The sequence below is a fragment of the Chiloscyllium plagiosum genome, chromosome 10 (assembly GCF_004010195.1).
Source record: "Chiloscyllium plagiosum isolate BGI_BamShark_2017 chromosome 10, ASM401019v2, whole genome shotgun sequence".
NCBI classification, from domain to species: Eukaryota; Metazoa; Chordata; class Chondrichthyes; order Orectolobiformes; family Hemiscylliidae; genus Chiloscyllium; species Chiloscyllium plagiosum.
Window position 1 is genome coordinate 69,257,867 of NC_057719.1, and position 16,540 is coordinate 69,274,406.

Consider the following 16,540-nt stretch of genomic DNA (forward strand, 5'->3'; position numbering starts at 1 on the left):
AGGCAGGCATCCTTTGTCTCTCAACTACTTGAGGGAATTCTCCCCCGTTAATCATGAGAAATCTTCTCCCAGCCATATTGTAGGTACTAGGGCATCAGTATGAAGGGGCACTAGAACAGCACCGCACTCCCTCCAAGAGATTAAAGGCGGTGGCTTCTGCTGGAGCAGGCATGTTCTCCACTACGGCCACAGACATCCTGCTAGTATCTGCGAGATACAAGAGAGGAAGAAAAATGGTGTTGTAGTCAATGGCTAGAAGTGTACAGTGAATGACAGTAACAGCAGGGTTACTGTGAGAAATGTAGTACAAAGAGGAGAACGCTGGCAATATATGGGTGTCTCAGCATCCCTGCAGGTTTGGAACCAGTCTTTTTAGATTAGATTAGATTACTTAAAGTGTGGAAACAGGCCCTTCGGCCCAACAAGTCCACACCGCCCCGCCGAAGCGCAACCCACCCATACCCCTACATTTACCCCTTACCTAACACTACGGGCAATTTTTAGCATGGCCAATTCACCTGACCTGCACATCTTTGGACTGTGGGAGGAAACCCACGCAGACACGGGGAGAATGTGCAAACTCCACACAGTCAGTCGCCTGAGGCGGGAATTGAACCCGGGTGTCAGGCGCTGCGAGGCAGCAGTGCTAACCACTGTGCCACCGTGCCGCCCGCCTTCTCCTGAAACGTAAAGGATTCCGTCCTGAGGAGGGGGAGAAGCCTGATGTTTAACACCCTTCACTCACCCAGGCTGTTTCTGTTTTAATGTGGGCTATCTTCTCCTGGATTGAGTGGAAGGGAGAGATTGAGTGACCTGAAAGTGGATGAGACAACTGTTAGTGCTGATAGCTGAAAGGTGATATGGTGACCTCCTGTCAGTACTCCAGGAAGAGAACACCACTCATCTGCACCACACCCTCAACCAGGATGTCTGACTCCCTGTTGGAGAATCATAGCATCATTTTCCCCTTCTGACTGAATGTCCATCACCAAGCAGCTTCAGAATGCCACTGCTTGTCTGGATGAACAGCCACCTTTTACATTTTGGTTACACCAGAGATGCCAGTCTTTTGGTGGATACCTGCTGAGTGATGCATTGTGGTTTCAGAAAAGGCATGTGGTCAGTTGGGACTAGACACAGACACAAGGCATGCCATAGGTATGGAATAGATATTTAATTCAATAAATGTAGTGTCAAATGCTAGACATCATGTCCAACAGCCCACCAAAATACTCATGCAACTGACAGCCAAAACAAAACATACGATTCAGCTCAATGAGTCATTTATTGGAGACAGGTAAGGTGGTTGGTGGTGGTGGGGGGGGAGTGGGAGCGTTGGGGGGGTGGAAATTATCCACAGCACCCCATCTTTTACCAGCCATGGATCTGTGGAACTCTCATCCCAGAACGTGATGGAGACAGACTCCATGAATATTTTTAAGACACAGGTAGATGGATTCTTGACAAATGTGAGGGTGTCAGAAGGTATCGGGGTAGGAAGTAAAGTGGTTTCGAGGTCACAATCCAATCAGCTGTGATCTTAGCAGAGCTGGCCTGAGAGTCTATGTAGCTTGTTCCTGTTCCTAGATTATCATCTTGTGCACGCTTCTGGACATGGGACTGCATCAATGGTGCATCAATATGGATGATATACCACAAAGCATGTTATATTTCCTACATCATGGAATAGTAAAGCAGTACAGCAACTACGTTTGAGGGTAAAGCAACAATTTAACATATCACACAAAAACTCAAGGTAAGAGCTTCTTTTGATGCCATAAGATTACTAACATCAAGTTGGACTTGCACCACCAAAATCATTACACTTTGGGATTCAGCGTTACATGGTACTGGTTACATACACTGGAGGTAAATTAGAACTTGGCTTTTTATTGTAAGAATAACAAATGGAAATGTATTGTATCTTTTTTTGCTTCACTTCAGTGGTATTTTTATTTTACTAAAAGGTGAACAAGAGTCAGGGTATCCGAATCTGAGCCCAATGATTCAAACATCAACCAGTGACTTTATGTCCATTGGAACTCCAGGATTATCACAACTGGAAGATATCAGACAACATCTGGGATCCCTGGAAGCAGATTACCAGGAACTCGTTAAAATTCTTTCAAAGGAGAGCAGGACAATACCAGCACATCAAAATTTCCTGCACAAGCAGAAAGGACAAAGGCCTGTGAAAAATAGCAGAGTATTAGCACATCTTTCATTACAGCGACAGAAGGATTTTTGGTACTTATTCAGGGAGAAGAAAACTGTTAAACTGAGATAAGTAACATTTCTAAATATTGGCAAACTGTGATGATTGACACGGATAATAATGTCCCATTTAATAGTATAAATTTACAGCGAGACATTTACAGGAATTACTAACAATACAGCAGTGAAAGTGGTTATGAAAAATGTTTAATCCAAAACTTTTAAATATCTTAAAGTACATACAATGATGTGGTGAAATGTCAATTTTTCAGCTTTAACATAGTTGTCATTTTATATTTCTTGATGGATTACTTATGGAACATTATATTGGACTATTTCCTTTTCTACATCAGAGACACATAGACAGGGCAGTGAGGGGTGAGAGCTGCTAGAATGGCCACTAGAGAAAGTAAAAGAAACTTCTATTTATAACATTCCATTTCACAAGCACAAAAATATAGTGACCCATAGTTCTTTTCAGTGTTGGTGTGACTGGGAGAGTGGGCTGATAAATGCAATCTAGAAGTGAACAATGGCTGAACAAGGGCAGAGTTACTGCTTTTCAACCTAAGCACATGGGCTCTATTTTAGTGTTTGTAGCCCCTTCAAAGGGCAGTTGCATTAATCATGCACCTTTACAGTACACATTAATGTCATCTACGATCATATTACCATGCATGTGAAGTGCATGTAGTGTGCAAGTGAGTGAGTTAAAAATATTTTCTGTACGCTAACTAGCAGTAGCCACTGTATTGATAACAACAAGGTGGTTCTTAACAGAAATTCATCCTTTTGGCTAGAAAAGGACTGATTAGGAATGGCAGCCTGTTTAGACAGCAGGAGTGTTTTCTGTCATCTTCACAATCTATATTAACAAAGATTCACATAATTCAGTTTTGAAGAGGGTTGGTATATATAGTGAAACTAATTTCCAGAGTAGCCAATGATTAAATATTCAAGAGAACCACATCAGGGTTTTCAGCATGGAATCATTGTTACTGGAGTGTAAGTTATAGCTTTCGGTAGCATGTTGCCAGTTCTTTCCGGCCTGTGGATTATAATACTATTCCAGGGACAAACCTTTGGTTTGATGCTTCAATGCAGTATCAAGTGATGCTGCACAGCCAGACCTGCTGTCCTTTGGATGAGATGTTAAATGTCTCCACTGTCAGGTAGACAAAAAATATACTGGAACACTATTTCAAAGAAGAATAGGAGAGTTCTCCCTGGTGTACTCCAATATCACAACCAAATCTAAAGTTGGATTATTACAGTCTGCTGTTGGGACTTTTCTGAGCATAAATTGGCTGCTGCATTCTCCCATATTTAGAGCAGTGACTACACATATACTGCTCTAAAACACTTTACAACTTTGAGATTGCAAAAGACACAATATAAAAATGCACATTTTTCCCTATAATCTGATTGGCTATACTCAGACACCAATAATAACTGCCATATCTACTCAGCAAATCAGAGAATTAGAAACTGTCTTCAAAAAATCTGGGTACTTCATTACCTTGCGCACTCCCTGCCTATCCAGATGCACAACTAGAATGATTATGCAAGGAGATTGATGTCATTATCATTCTGGCAAGATTTGTAACCAACTCAACTACTGAGCACAGGCCAATTAAATCAATCTGATCTTCTTTGCTATTAGCCTAATCTTAAACTCGGGTGAATCAGATCTGCCACACTTGTCTTAATAATAGCACTTTGATGTAAAAGCCTCAATAGTGGACAAGGTCATGCATGGTCATCTGTTCAGGACTGCATGTTTCCATATACATTTCCTATACCTACCTGCAAAATTGCTGGTCCACACTCCTTATCTGGTATCCAGTAACAGATACCCTTAGTTTTTTTTCCACCATCACCCTTTTCCTCATCCCTACCTCCATCACATCGGAGTGACACAATCCATCTTCATTAAACAGAAAAAGCAACACCCCTTCTAGATTTACTTTTGTTATCCTTACTAAACAATCCATGTATGTTCACAAATACTGTTGCAGTCTTATAAAATGTTTCCAGGATCCCTATACTAGATCTTACTCACTGGCAAGGATTTAACTCATAACACTCATATACATTCTTATATGTAATTCTGGACATTTATTTCAATACATGTAACTCTAATGTGTGATTATGTGTTGCCAGAATTTGTTTATGCCTTTACATTCAATGTATTTAATTGATTTTTAAAAAAGTGTTGTCACTTCCTTAACTCAATAACAACATTTCAAGCTTTAAAAAAGGAACACATACATTTTAATACAACAGCATTTTAATACAACTGTGGGCGGCACAGTGGCACAGTGGTTAGCACTGCTGCCTCACAGCGCCAGAGACCCGGGTTCAATTCCCGCGACTGACTGTATGGAGTTTGCACGTTCTCCCTGTGTCTGCGTGGGTTTCCTCCGGGTGCTCCGGTTTCCTCCTACAGTCCAAAGATGTGCAGGTCAGGTGAATTGACCATACTAAAATTGCCCGTAGTGTTAGGTAAGGGGTAAATGTAGGGGTATGGGTGGGTTGCGCTTCGGCGGGGCGCTGTGGACTTGTTGGGCCGAAGGGCCTGTTTCCACACTGTAAGTAATCTAATCTAATCTAATCTAGCAAGGCATTAAAAGGTTCATAGAAAACTGTCATAATAACTTAATGCAGCAGTGATTTGACTACACTTATTCATGTTTGCTCTTTACAGTACAGTGCAGAGGAGGTTTGCACATCTGGAAGCTCATTTACTCCTACTGCCTCGAAACATCGCTCGCTTAGCTGATGAAATTGGCTCCCAGGCTTCCTTGCTACAGAAAATACATTCATTGCAACATTCACTGCTACAAAAAACACATGTTTGCAACAAAGTGGTAGGTATCCTATTGGTCTCCTGAATTGCCAGAAAAAAGGGATGAAAAATGCTTTAAACAGAATGAAGGTAATTTCTTAAATATCATAGGAGAATCAGAAAGGTCAAGAGCCAGAGTACACAATCTTCATACGTATGACAAATAAACCAGTGGCAACGTGAAGAAATGTTGTTTCATGAAGAGAATGGTTAAGATCTGGAATGCACTAATTGAGATGGAAGCAGATCCAATCTAGGTAAAGGCGAGGGAGTGAGGCTAGCTGCATTGTTCAACAGAGAGCTGCTGTATGCTGAAAAGGACAAAATTGGAGCTGTAGTTGATGGTTTTTAGATAATTGGATTTTCAAAGAAACAGAATGCATATGACTGGAAAAGCTGTTTATTCCCAGTTCAGGTGCAGGTAATTAGTGTTTTCTTGAAACCCTTGCAGCTCAATAGTTTGATATATGTGCATGGCTGCTTAGTTCAGAAGATAACCATGAGTGAGAGGCTGGAATCACCAATAGACCAGACCATGATAAGACGTTAAGCTTCCTTACCTTAAGGACAATGAATGAGCTAGATTTGTTTGAAATCTGACAGATTCATAGTCATCATTATAGAGTCAAGGCACAGAATCAGACCCTTCAGCCTAACTCGCACATACTGATCAAGGTTCCCAAACTGAACTAGTCCCATTTGCCTGCATTTGACTGATACCCTTCTAAAACTTTCCTAACTACCTATGGTCCAAATGTCTTTTAAATGTTATAATTTGGAGGTGCCGGTGTTGGAATGGCGTGTACAAAATTAAAAATCACACAACACCAGGTTATAGTCCAACAGGCTTATTTGGAAGCACTAGCTTTCAGAGCACTGCTCCTTCATAACGCGGTTTTGTTGTAATTGTACCTGCATCTACCACTTCCTCTAGCAGGTTGTTCCACACAAAACCAGTTTTTGTGTAAAAGCAAAGTTACCCCTCAATTCCTCTTTAAATCTTTCTCCGCCCCCTTAAATCTTTGCCCTTTAGTTTTGGGTTCCCGTACTCTGGGGGAAAGACTTTTGCTATTCACCTTATTTCCAGATCATGAAAGGACTTAAAGGCTAAAACAAAAGGAGTAGTGATCTAGTTTTTTCTAGGATGTTGCTCAGGTGGAACACACTTTATATTGGTTGACGTTAAATTTTGTTACTGAGGTATAACACTGCTGTTTTGGATGGACCACCCACTACAGAAATTGTTCAGTTTTTATTTACACAAGGCAATCAATGAGGAATGTCAGTTTTACTGTGAAGGAAAATAATTTCAATGAACTTGATTTAAGAACACAAGCTTTAAGATTCTAAAACAAAGTTAGCACATCTCCAGTGATATTATTTACAGAGGGTGTGGAGCATGTGTGGGGAATATACAACTGTGTTAGGGCCTAGAGTGTGGAAGAGGCAAGGAGGTGAGATCAAAAGTAGGTTTGCAGCTGGGAGCAAGGCCAAGTGAAAGTAGGTCAGGTTTGTGCATTAACAGGCCAATAGAGTGAAAAAGTACACAGCCTGACTGGGACCCAGTGGATTTGGGAGTGTCACATGGAGACGATTAAGGTATTACATTAAAACTGTAAAGTTTACAGTACAGGAAGATTCTGAGGAGGGACAGGCTGGCCTTGTGATCTCAGGATAGTTCCATTAATAGAGCTAAAATCAAGTCACCCACTGCACTGTTAATCCCACTTCCTTGTTTGATTGCCAAAATAACCAGAAAAAGAAAGATATACTGTTTATTGTTATAATACTCTTGTAGTCGAGAGTGTGGTGCTGGAAAAGACAGCAGGTCAGGCAGCATCCGAGGAGCAGGAGAATCGACGTTTCAGGCAAAAGCCCTTCATCAGAGTATGCAGTCCTCACTTTCGCCTATATTACTGTTACATTTCGGCCTTGCAGGTTGGAAAGAATTTTAATCATTTATATTGAGTACGTGCTTCTAACCACTGATATCAGATAAAACAATATCTTCCTTTCATTAACTAATTAAATTTAACATTTACTCTTTCAACTCATGATCTAATTAGAAAATAAAAAATGTTTAAAAGCTTTGAAATCTAATAGTGTCCGTTATAAGCATGACACTGGTTTCTAAGCAATTACAGAAAATCACAATCATACAAAGGTTACAACTTACAATTATGTGCTGCAAAAGCTGACACTACTTTTACTGAATAGAGTCATACAGCACAGAAATAGTTCACCTCATCCAGGCCAACCAGACATCCCAACCTGACCTAGTCCCATTTGCCAGCATTTGGCACATATTCCTTCTAAACCCTTCCTATTCATATATCCATATGGATGTCTTTTAAATGTTTTGTTGTACCAGCCTCCACCACTTCCTCTGGCAGCTTGTTCCATACACACATCACCCTCTGCACAGAAAAGTTACCCCTCAGGTCCTTTTCAAGTTCTTTCCCCCATCACCTTAAACCTAGGTCTCTAGTTATGGACTTCCCCATCCTAGGAAAAAGACTTAGGCTATTCATCCTATTCATACCTCTCATGATTTTATAAACCTCTATAAGGTGATCCCTCACCCTCCATTACTCCAGGAATGATAAGGTGAAACATAGTCAGGGTTGGCTAATGATTGGGATGAATACGTGTTCTGTTTTCACACACTCTGGCACAAGTTGTCATTCCCTATACGCAGTAAGCAAAAATGTATGTAGTTTGTTGAAAAGTACATCAAGCAAATAAAGTACTTTGAAAGAAAGTGTTGCACTGTTGATTTACAGAAGTCTTCTGGAGTAACTCAATTGTTTCAGTTACATGTACACCACAGACCAATCAGATAAAACAAATTTACAACAGTCTGCTATCTGAAATTCCCTGTCCAATTAGATTTTTGTTATCATTTTCCAAACTAATGTCATATTTTTGGTTGTACTTTGGTTCAGTATCACAAGCAGGTCTTGCATTTCCTATATTCTGGAGTAAGCTGTCATCTGTTCAATAGCTAGATTAGCAACACTTAGGGACAAATAAAGAACACTTGCTAATTATCACCGGTTTACAGGCACACATCACATGCTGCTCCTCATTTGAGGAGTGGAGATTTGTCACATCTGGATTCAGACTATAATCTGCTGAAGTGCAAGAATGTAAATTTACAAACTTTGTTACCTTCACATTTATGAAAAAATACTTCCCAATGATTCATTTCTAACATGACAAAACACTGCTATGTATCAATGTGTTATTATCTACTGGATGGAAACTAACTGTAGACTAATCAGCAGTCAACAGTTGAAATCCTGTCTACATGAAAAAGACAATGGATCAAAATTCTTCCTTCAGCCATAGTCACCTGTCTGTAAACAACTAGCATCCCTATAAAGAGTCTGATGATCTGTCAAACTTTAAATTTCCTCTGAAAATATGTACATGTTTTATTTGGCTGCCATTGTTACCTAATTACATAGAATATTTGTTTCCCAGTTCAGATATCTGTGATGATTGGAAAATCAAATAGGCAATAAAAAATACAACCCAATGCATCAGCACCTGTCAATATTACCATCTTAAATTGTCAGAGCTTTTTACAGACTTATTATCGAATACTTAATATATCATTGATTTCCATGTAGGCACCCTCTCTGGGTTCTGCACTGAATATGTAGTGAACCAGCTGTGTGATTAAGAACAGAGATTATTAGACCTGTAAGTTTAATTAAAAGAATAAATAAGATACAAACAAACAATGCACTGTTTTCACATGACCTTTTTTGTCATGCTCTGGACCTTACCATTCTCCCAAGTGTTAATTGGTTCCAAACTATTCTCTAATGACTAGATCTTTGGTTGTTTGCTTTTGCCTCGCCTAATGAAGAGGATTGATGAGGGCAGAGTGGTGGATGTGATCTATATCAACTTCAATAAGGTATTCAAGAAAGTTCCTCATGGTAGACTGCTTAGCAAGGTTCGATCGTATGGAATACAGGGAGAACTAACCATCTGGATACAGAACTGGCTCGAAGGTAAAAGTCAGAGGGTGGTGGTGGAGGGTTGTTTTTTAGACTGGAGGCCTGTGACCAGTGGTGTGCCTCAAGATTTGGTGCTGGATCCATTCTTTTTGTCATTTATATAAATGATTTGGTAGTGAATGTAGGGGGTATGGTTATTAAGTTCACAGATGACACCAAAATTGGAGGTGTAGTGGACAGTGAAGGAGGTTACCTCAGAGTACCACAGGATCTTGATCAGATGGGCCAATGGGCCAAGGAATGACAGATGGAGTTTAATTTAGATAAATGTGAGGTGCTGCATTTTGGAAAGGCAAATCAGGGCAGGACGTATACACTTAATGGTAAGGTCCTAGGGAGTGTTACTGAACAAAGAGAACTTGGAGTGCCAGTTCATAGTTCCTTGAAAGTGGAGTCACAGGGAAATAGAATAGTGAAATGGCGTTTGGTATGCTTGTCTTTATTGGTCAGTGCATTGAGCATAGTAGGTTGGGATGTTATGATGCAGCTGTACATGACATTGGTTAGGCCACTTTTGGAATACTGTGTGTAATTCTGGTTTCCCTGTGAGAGGAAGGATATTGTGAAACTTGGAAGAGTTTAGAAAAGATTCACAAGGATGTAGGCAGGGTTGGAGGGTTTGAGCTACAGGGAGAGGTTGAATAGGCTGGGGCTGTTTTCCCTGGAGTGTCGGAGGCTGAGGGACTTATAGAGCTTTATAAAATTATGAATAGGGTAAATAGACAAGGTCTTTTCCCTGGGATGGGGCAACCCAAAACTTCAGGAGTAAGTTTAAAGTGAGAGGAGAAATATTTAAAGGGACTCAAAGGGCAACCTCTTCTTGCAGAGAGTGGTGACTGTTTGGAATGAGCTGCCAGAGGAAGTGGTGGAGGCTAATACAATTACAACATTTAACAGGCATCTGGGTGGATATATGAATAGGAAGCATTTATAGAGACATGGGCCAAATGGCGTAGATAAATTTAGCATATCTGGTTGGCATGGACGAGCTAGACCCAAGCGTCTCTTTCCAAATTTTACATCTTTATCACTCTATGATTCTAAGTTTTGGTTCCAGGCTTTATCATCTGTTATACCCATCTTCACCACAGCTCCCCCCCCCCCCCCCCCTCCCATATGCCTTCAGATTTCTCTACTCTACTCACCTCAATAATGGCTTCAATTTGAGTTTTGTTCATTAAACACACTTTGGAATCTATTATATTATTACATAATATATTATATTATATTCAGATTCACAGGCAGTAGAAACTTCCAATAATTATGTATGTTATGTCTTTGTACGATGCAAAATCTCCTGTGGAGTATTTTACAATGTATACCATACAGTAGCTTTGGATAAGTGAATGTGGCTGGAATGATGTAGTATTAATTTAAAAAAAAATTAATTCATGTTTTTTATTAGCAGACTGGGGCCTCTGATCGACATTCTACCAAGGCAGAATTCTTCTAATGTTTCAGCGCTTTCAAAGTAAGTGCATGTTTGGAGCATAGGTATCTTTTAAATAAAATAATACATGTAATAAGAAACAATCAATCGAAATGAATAAAGAAAAAGTGAGTTAACAAGCTTGCATTTATATGGAATCTTGCACAACTTCTGGACATCCCAAAGCATTTTACAGCCAATTAAGTAATCGTTTCCTGTAAAGGCAAAAGGTTGTTGTTTTTAGATTGGGCATCTCCTCATAATTTAAAGATATTTGGTATCTGTGTTTACTGTGGAGAAGTACATGGAAGATATAGATTGTGGTGACATCTTGAAAAATGTCCACATTACAGAGGAGGAAGTGCTGGATGTCTTATAAAACATAAAGGTGGATAAATCCCCAGGACCTGATCAGATGTATGCTCAAACTCAGTGGGAAGCGAGGGATGTGATTGCTGGGCCTCTTGCTGAGCTATTTGCATCATCAATAGTCACAGGTGAGGTGCCGGAAGACTGGAGGTTGGCTAATGTGGTGCCACTATTTAAGAAAGGTAAACCTCCCCTTAATAAGGAAAAGCCAGGGAGCTATAAACTGGTGAGCCTAATATTGGTGGTGGGCAAGTTGTTTGAGGGAATCCGAGGGACAGGATTTACATGTATTTGGAAAGGCAAGGACTTATTCAGGATAGAAGAAAGTGAGGACTGCAGATGCTGGAGACCAGAGTTGAAAAGTGTGGTGCTGGAAAAGCTCGGCAGGCCAGGCAGCATCCGAGGAGCAGGAGAATCGACATTTCGGGCATAAGCCCTTCTTCAGTCCTTCTTCCTGAAGAAGGGCTTATGCCCGAAACGTCGATTGTCCTGCTCCTTGGATGCTGCCTGGCCTGCTGAGCTTTTCCAGCACCACACGTTTCAACCCTTATTCAGGATAGTTAACATGGATTTGTGAGTTGGAAATTGTGTCTCAATAATTTGACTGAGTTTTTTTGAACATGAGGATTGATGAGGGCAGAGCAGTGGATACGATCTATATGGACTTCAGTAAGGCATTCAACAAGGTTCCTCATGGGAGAACTGGTTTAGCAAGGTTAAATCACATAGAATACGGGGAGAACTAACCATTTGGATATAGAAATGGCTTGAAGGTAGAATACAGAGGGTGGTGGTGGAGGGTTGCTTTGCAGAATAGAGGCCTGTGACCAGTGGAGTTCCACAAGGATCGGTGCTGGGTCAACTGCTTTTCATCATTTATATAAATGATTTGGATGTGAACATAGGAGGTACGGGTAGTAAGTTTGCAGATGACACCAAAATTGGAGATGTAGTGGACAGCGAAGAAGGGTATCTTAGAATACAATGGGATCTTGATCAGATGGGCCAAAGGGCAGAGGAGTGGCAGATGGAGTTTAATTTAGATAAATGTGAGATGCTGCATTTTGGAAAAGCAAACCAGAGCAAGACTTATACATTTAATGGTAAGATCCGAGGGTGTGTTGCTGAACAAAGAGACCTTGGAGTGCAGGTTCATTGTTCTTTGAAAGTTTTGGATGTAGGTTTGCTCGCTGAGCTTGAGGGTTCATTTCGAGACGTTTCGTCACCCTACTATGTAACATCTTCAGCGGGCCTCAGGCGAAGCACTGCTAATAATTCTTGCTTCCAATTATATGTTTCGGTTTCTTTGGGTTGGTGATGTCATTTCCTGTGGTGAAGTCACTTCCGGTTCCTTTTCTCAGTGGGTGGTAGATGGGGCCTAACTCGATGTGTTTGTTGCTAGAGTTCCAATTGGACTGCCATGCTTCTAGGAATTGTCGTGCATGTCTTTGTTTGGCTTGTCCTAGGATGGATGTGTTGTCCTTCCTCATCTGTATGTAAGGATATTAGTGAGAGAGGGTCATGTCTTTTTGTGGCTAGTTGGTGTTCATGTATCCTGGTGGCTAGTTTTCTGCCTGTTTGTCCAATGTAGTGCTTGTTCCAGTCCTTGCACTGTATTTTTTAAATGACATTAGTTTTGCTTGTTGTCGGCATAGGGTCTTTCAAGTTCATTAGCTGCTGTTTTAATGTTTTGGTGGGTTTGTGGGCTACCATGATGCCAAGGGGTCTGAATAGTCTGGCAGTCATTTCTGAGATGCCTTTGATGTAAGGGAGAGTGGCTAAGGTTTCTGGACGTGTTTTGTCTGCTTGTTTGAGTTTGTTGCTGAGAAATTGGTGGACTGTGTTCATTGGGTACCCATTCTTTTTGAGTACACGGTATAAGTGATTTTCCTCTGCTCTGTGTAGTTCCCCTGTGCTGTAGTGTGTGTTGACTCATTGAAATAATGTTCTGATGCAGCTTCATTTGTGGATGTTGGGGTGATTTTTGGCTGCAAAATTTCCCAGTTGTATCTACGGAGTCTGTTGTGGGCATCATTAATCATTTCTCTCAGCATTCTGCAGCTGCTTTGCTCTGTTGTTCTTTTGGCTAGTGAGGTATTAAGGGGAGGTTTGTATTTAAGGCAGTTAGGTAGTACCTGTTTTCTTAGGCATTCATACAAGAAGTACAGCTGTTCGTGGGTGGCACTGTGTCAGATGGCATTTGTTTCCAAGTTTCGGGCCATTCTTAGCATATTGCGCCCATAAGTCTTTGAGAAGATTTTTTGTAGCTCAGGTTGAGGTTTTGGATGTAAGTTTGCTCGCTGAGCTTGAGGGTTTATCTCCAGACATTTTGTCACCCTACTAGGTAACATCTTCAGTGAGCCTCAGGCGAAGCACTGCTAAAAATTCCTTGGAAGCGGAGACGTAGCTAAACAGGATAGTGGAGGAGGAGTTTGGTATGCTTTCCTTTATTGGCTAGAGCATTGAGTATAGGAGTTTGGAGGTCATGTTGCAACTGTACAGGACATTGGATAGGCCAGTTTTGGAATACTGTGTGCATTTTTTGTCACCCTCCTACTGGAAGGTTGTTGTGAAACTTCAAAGGATTCAGAAAGATTTACAAGGATGTTGCCAGGGTTGGAGGATTTGAGCTATAGGGAGAGGATGAATGGGCTGGGGCTGTTTTCCCTGGAGCGTTAGAGGTTGATAAAATCATGACGGGTATGGATAGGGTAAATAGACAAAAGTCTTTTCCCTGGGGTGGGGGAGTCCAGAGCTAGAGGTCATTGGTTTAGAATGAGGGGGAAAAAATTAAACAGGAACCAAGGGGTAAGTTTCTCACACAAAAGTTAGTGCGTATATGGAATGACCTGCCAGAGGAAGTGGTGGAGGCTGGTACAATTACAACATTTAAAAGGCATCTGGATGGTATATGAATAGAAAGGGTTGAGAGGGATATGAGCCAAGTGCTGGCAAATGGGACTAGATTATGTTAGGATATGTGGTCGGCCTGGATGAGTTGGACTGAAGGGTTTGTTTCTGTGCTGTACATATCTCTGATTCTGTCATTCCCTTTCAGATAGCTGATGAATCTTGCATATTCCAACATTTCTTGTTATTTCAGACTTCCTGTCTTCTTGTATTTTTCATTTTATTTTGTTGCCATTTGCAATGGCAATAAATGCAGTTCTAAATTGTCCAGATTATATTCATCAATAAACCACACAAAGTCTGTAATGAGTATAATTTTAATCACAAACTCTGCTGCAAATACACTACAAACAAAGGAAAACAACCCTTTAACTTAGCAATTGCACCAATATAGTTCCAATCTGAAACTAAAGCACTATATCCATTCACACTCTCCAGATCAAAAGAGCCATCTGTGGAGAACATGGACAGGTCCACAATCTAGGTGGAACCCTTCAACAGAATCCAAATGACTTACCTTGCACATGTGCAACATTTTCGATTGTTTTTCACTTCTGGCATTTGTTGTTTTGGTCTTTGTTTATATATTTTGATACACCTGCATGAATTTATTTTCACTTCATCTCTGTGGCCAGTGGGACACTAACATTGTACCCATGAAAAATAATTCTGCAATTAAGTCTTCACTGTCAATCTGGCGTGTCGGCTATACCCCGCACCTTACCTGGGGTGTAGATGAACAAGTAGCTGTATCTCCTTAATCTGAGACTGTACCCCTTAATTCTCAGTGGCACTTTTGTATTTCATTTGATCCTATCTGTGTGTGTAGTGGTTGTGATCTATTTTGACCTGGAATCTCAACCGTATGAGGTAGTCTGAGAAACATTCGCATCCCTATATAAACAGCTAATGCTTCATTGTCAATTGTAGCATATATCTGCTCTGTTTCTGTCAGTGCTCTTGATGCTACGTGTACAGGTTTCCTACTTACAGATAGATTTTACACCATGAAGTGCTGTGGTGAGGATCTATCATACAATGTGGGCATCACTCAGTCTTGCAACTAGATAGCAAGCAGTGAAAATCTGAAGAATCTTCAGACTCTCCTTTAAGAAAGCAGCTTGTGCAGATTTCAGTAGCTGGAAGAGCTGAAGTTTTACAAAGTCTGCAGAAAAGGAACGCATGGCAAAACTATTCACTCATAATAAGTGTTGCAGACTTGATAAGGGATGTGCAGATTTGTATGTCAGCTTCATTACTCCATTGAACTGGAATATAATTCACTACAGTTGCTGATGCTACCTGTTGGAGGTTTTGAGAGTGCAGTTGAGATCCCTTATGGGAAAGGGAAATCTTTGAAAAAAAATCACAGGGGCTCGAGAACTGGGAAAAAGTAGTGCCCTTACAGTTTAAATCAATTGGAGCTGCCAATGGACAGATATTGCAAGATCCCGCTACAGTAAGGGGAATCAGTGGTCAATCATGTAATATAATGCAAGGTTGCAGACTTGGGCATTTTGTAAAGTCAAAAGTAAAGTAGTAAAGAAGGCCTTTAGAAGCTAAGCAGACAAAATCTCTTGAAAGTGGGAACAGGCAGGAAATCAATTCCTTAAAACCTTGGTAAAAGTTAGCAAATTTACAAAACTGCAGACTGATATGATCCAAGAAAAAAAACTGTAAAACAATGGAAATTTTGTACTACTAAAGTCAGAACAAAAAAAAACAACCAAAAGAATCCTATTCTTTTAGCAGATTTCATCTTGTAGAACCATTAAAGGTGAGAGTAATTCAGTAAAACTGTCAAGAAAATGAAATAGTTATGAAAACCATTGGTAGTAGAATACTTTTGGTACAGAATGTTAAAGTAAACAGGAATAGTTTACTTCAGTCACCATTAGTGAGATTCATCTAGCAAAGTCATGGAAAAAGACAGAAATCATTAATTTTTACTCACTTATAGAAAGTGGAAAAACAGTCATTTAATTTGAAGGTGTGAATCCTCCATTTTGTCTGCATAGGCAGTAATAGTCTTTGGAGAAAGCCATTCAGATGGGTTATTCAGATTCTGGAAGCAACTCAGATCAACCTTATCGCAGGAGACCTGCAGAATTCATTCTTAATTTACAAAGCCCCAAAGACACATGTGCTATCAGTAAAGAGAGTAGCCAAATAACAGATACTAAAGAGTCAGGGCCAGTGATATAAACAAGAAAATCTTGCAGGAAGCAATAGTCAGCTATTTTTAAAAATGATTTAGCTGTAAAAATATGAGTTTTAAAAAATGTTTTAATATAGGTCATAGTCACAGAGCAGCAAGAAGTCAAATAAGTGCTGGAGTCTGGTTGAAAGCTAAAAGGCAGGACAAGCAGAGAAGTAATCTCAGGATTGCTACTGGTCCCAAGGGCTCGTGAGGCTCAGAACAGAGAGTGGGTGCTGATGAACATGTGGCTGCAAGGCTGGAGCAGGAGGGAGGGCTTCAAATATGTGGATCATTGGGATACCTTCTAGGGAAGGAGAGCACTGTACAAGAAGGATGGGTTGTACCTGAACTGGAGGGGCACCAATATCTCGGGTGGGAGATTTGCTAGAGCTCTTCAGGAGTGTTTAAAAACCAGAGCTATGGACTTGGATATCACAGGAGCAGGAACAGTTCTTGGATGCTCCAGGGTTTAGATGCTTCAAAAGGAATTGGGGTGGGGCAGGTGGAGGTAAAAGAGGTGGGAGAGTGGCATTGCTAAT

At 40.6% G+C, this 16,540-nt stretch overlaps 1 long non-coding RNA gene across 2 annotated transcripts in view; it reads left to right on the forward strand.

The window, feature by feature from the left end:
• LOC122553751 overlaps positions 1-4,566 on the forward strand; it is a 43,331-nt gene extending 38,765 nt beyond the window's left edge. For both annotated transcript variants that reach the window (XR_006312831.1, XR_006312832.1), the window contains one exon: positions 1,968-4,566. This is a non-coding gene — a long non-coding RNA (uncharacterized LOC122553751). The remainder of the gene's footprint in view (positions 1-1,967) is intronic.
• The last annotated feature ends 11,974 nt before the right edge of the window (positions 4,567-16,540 follow it).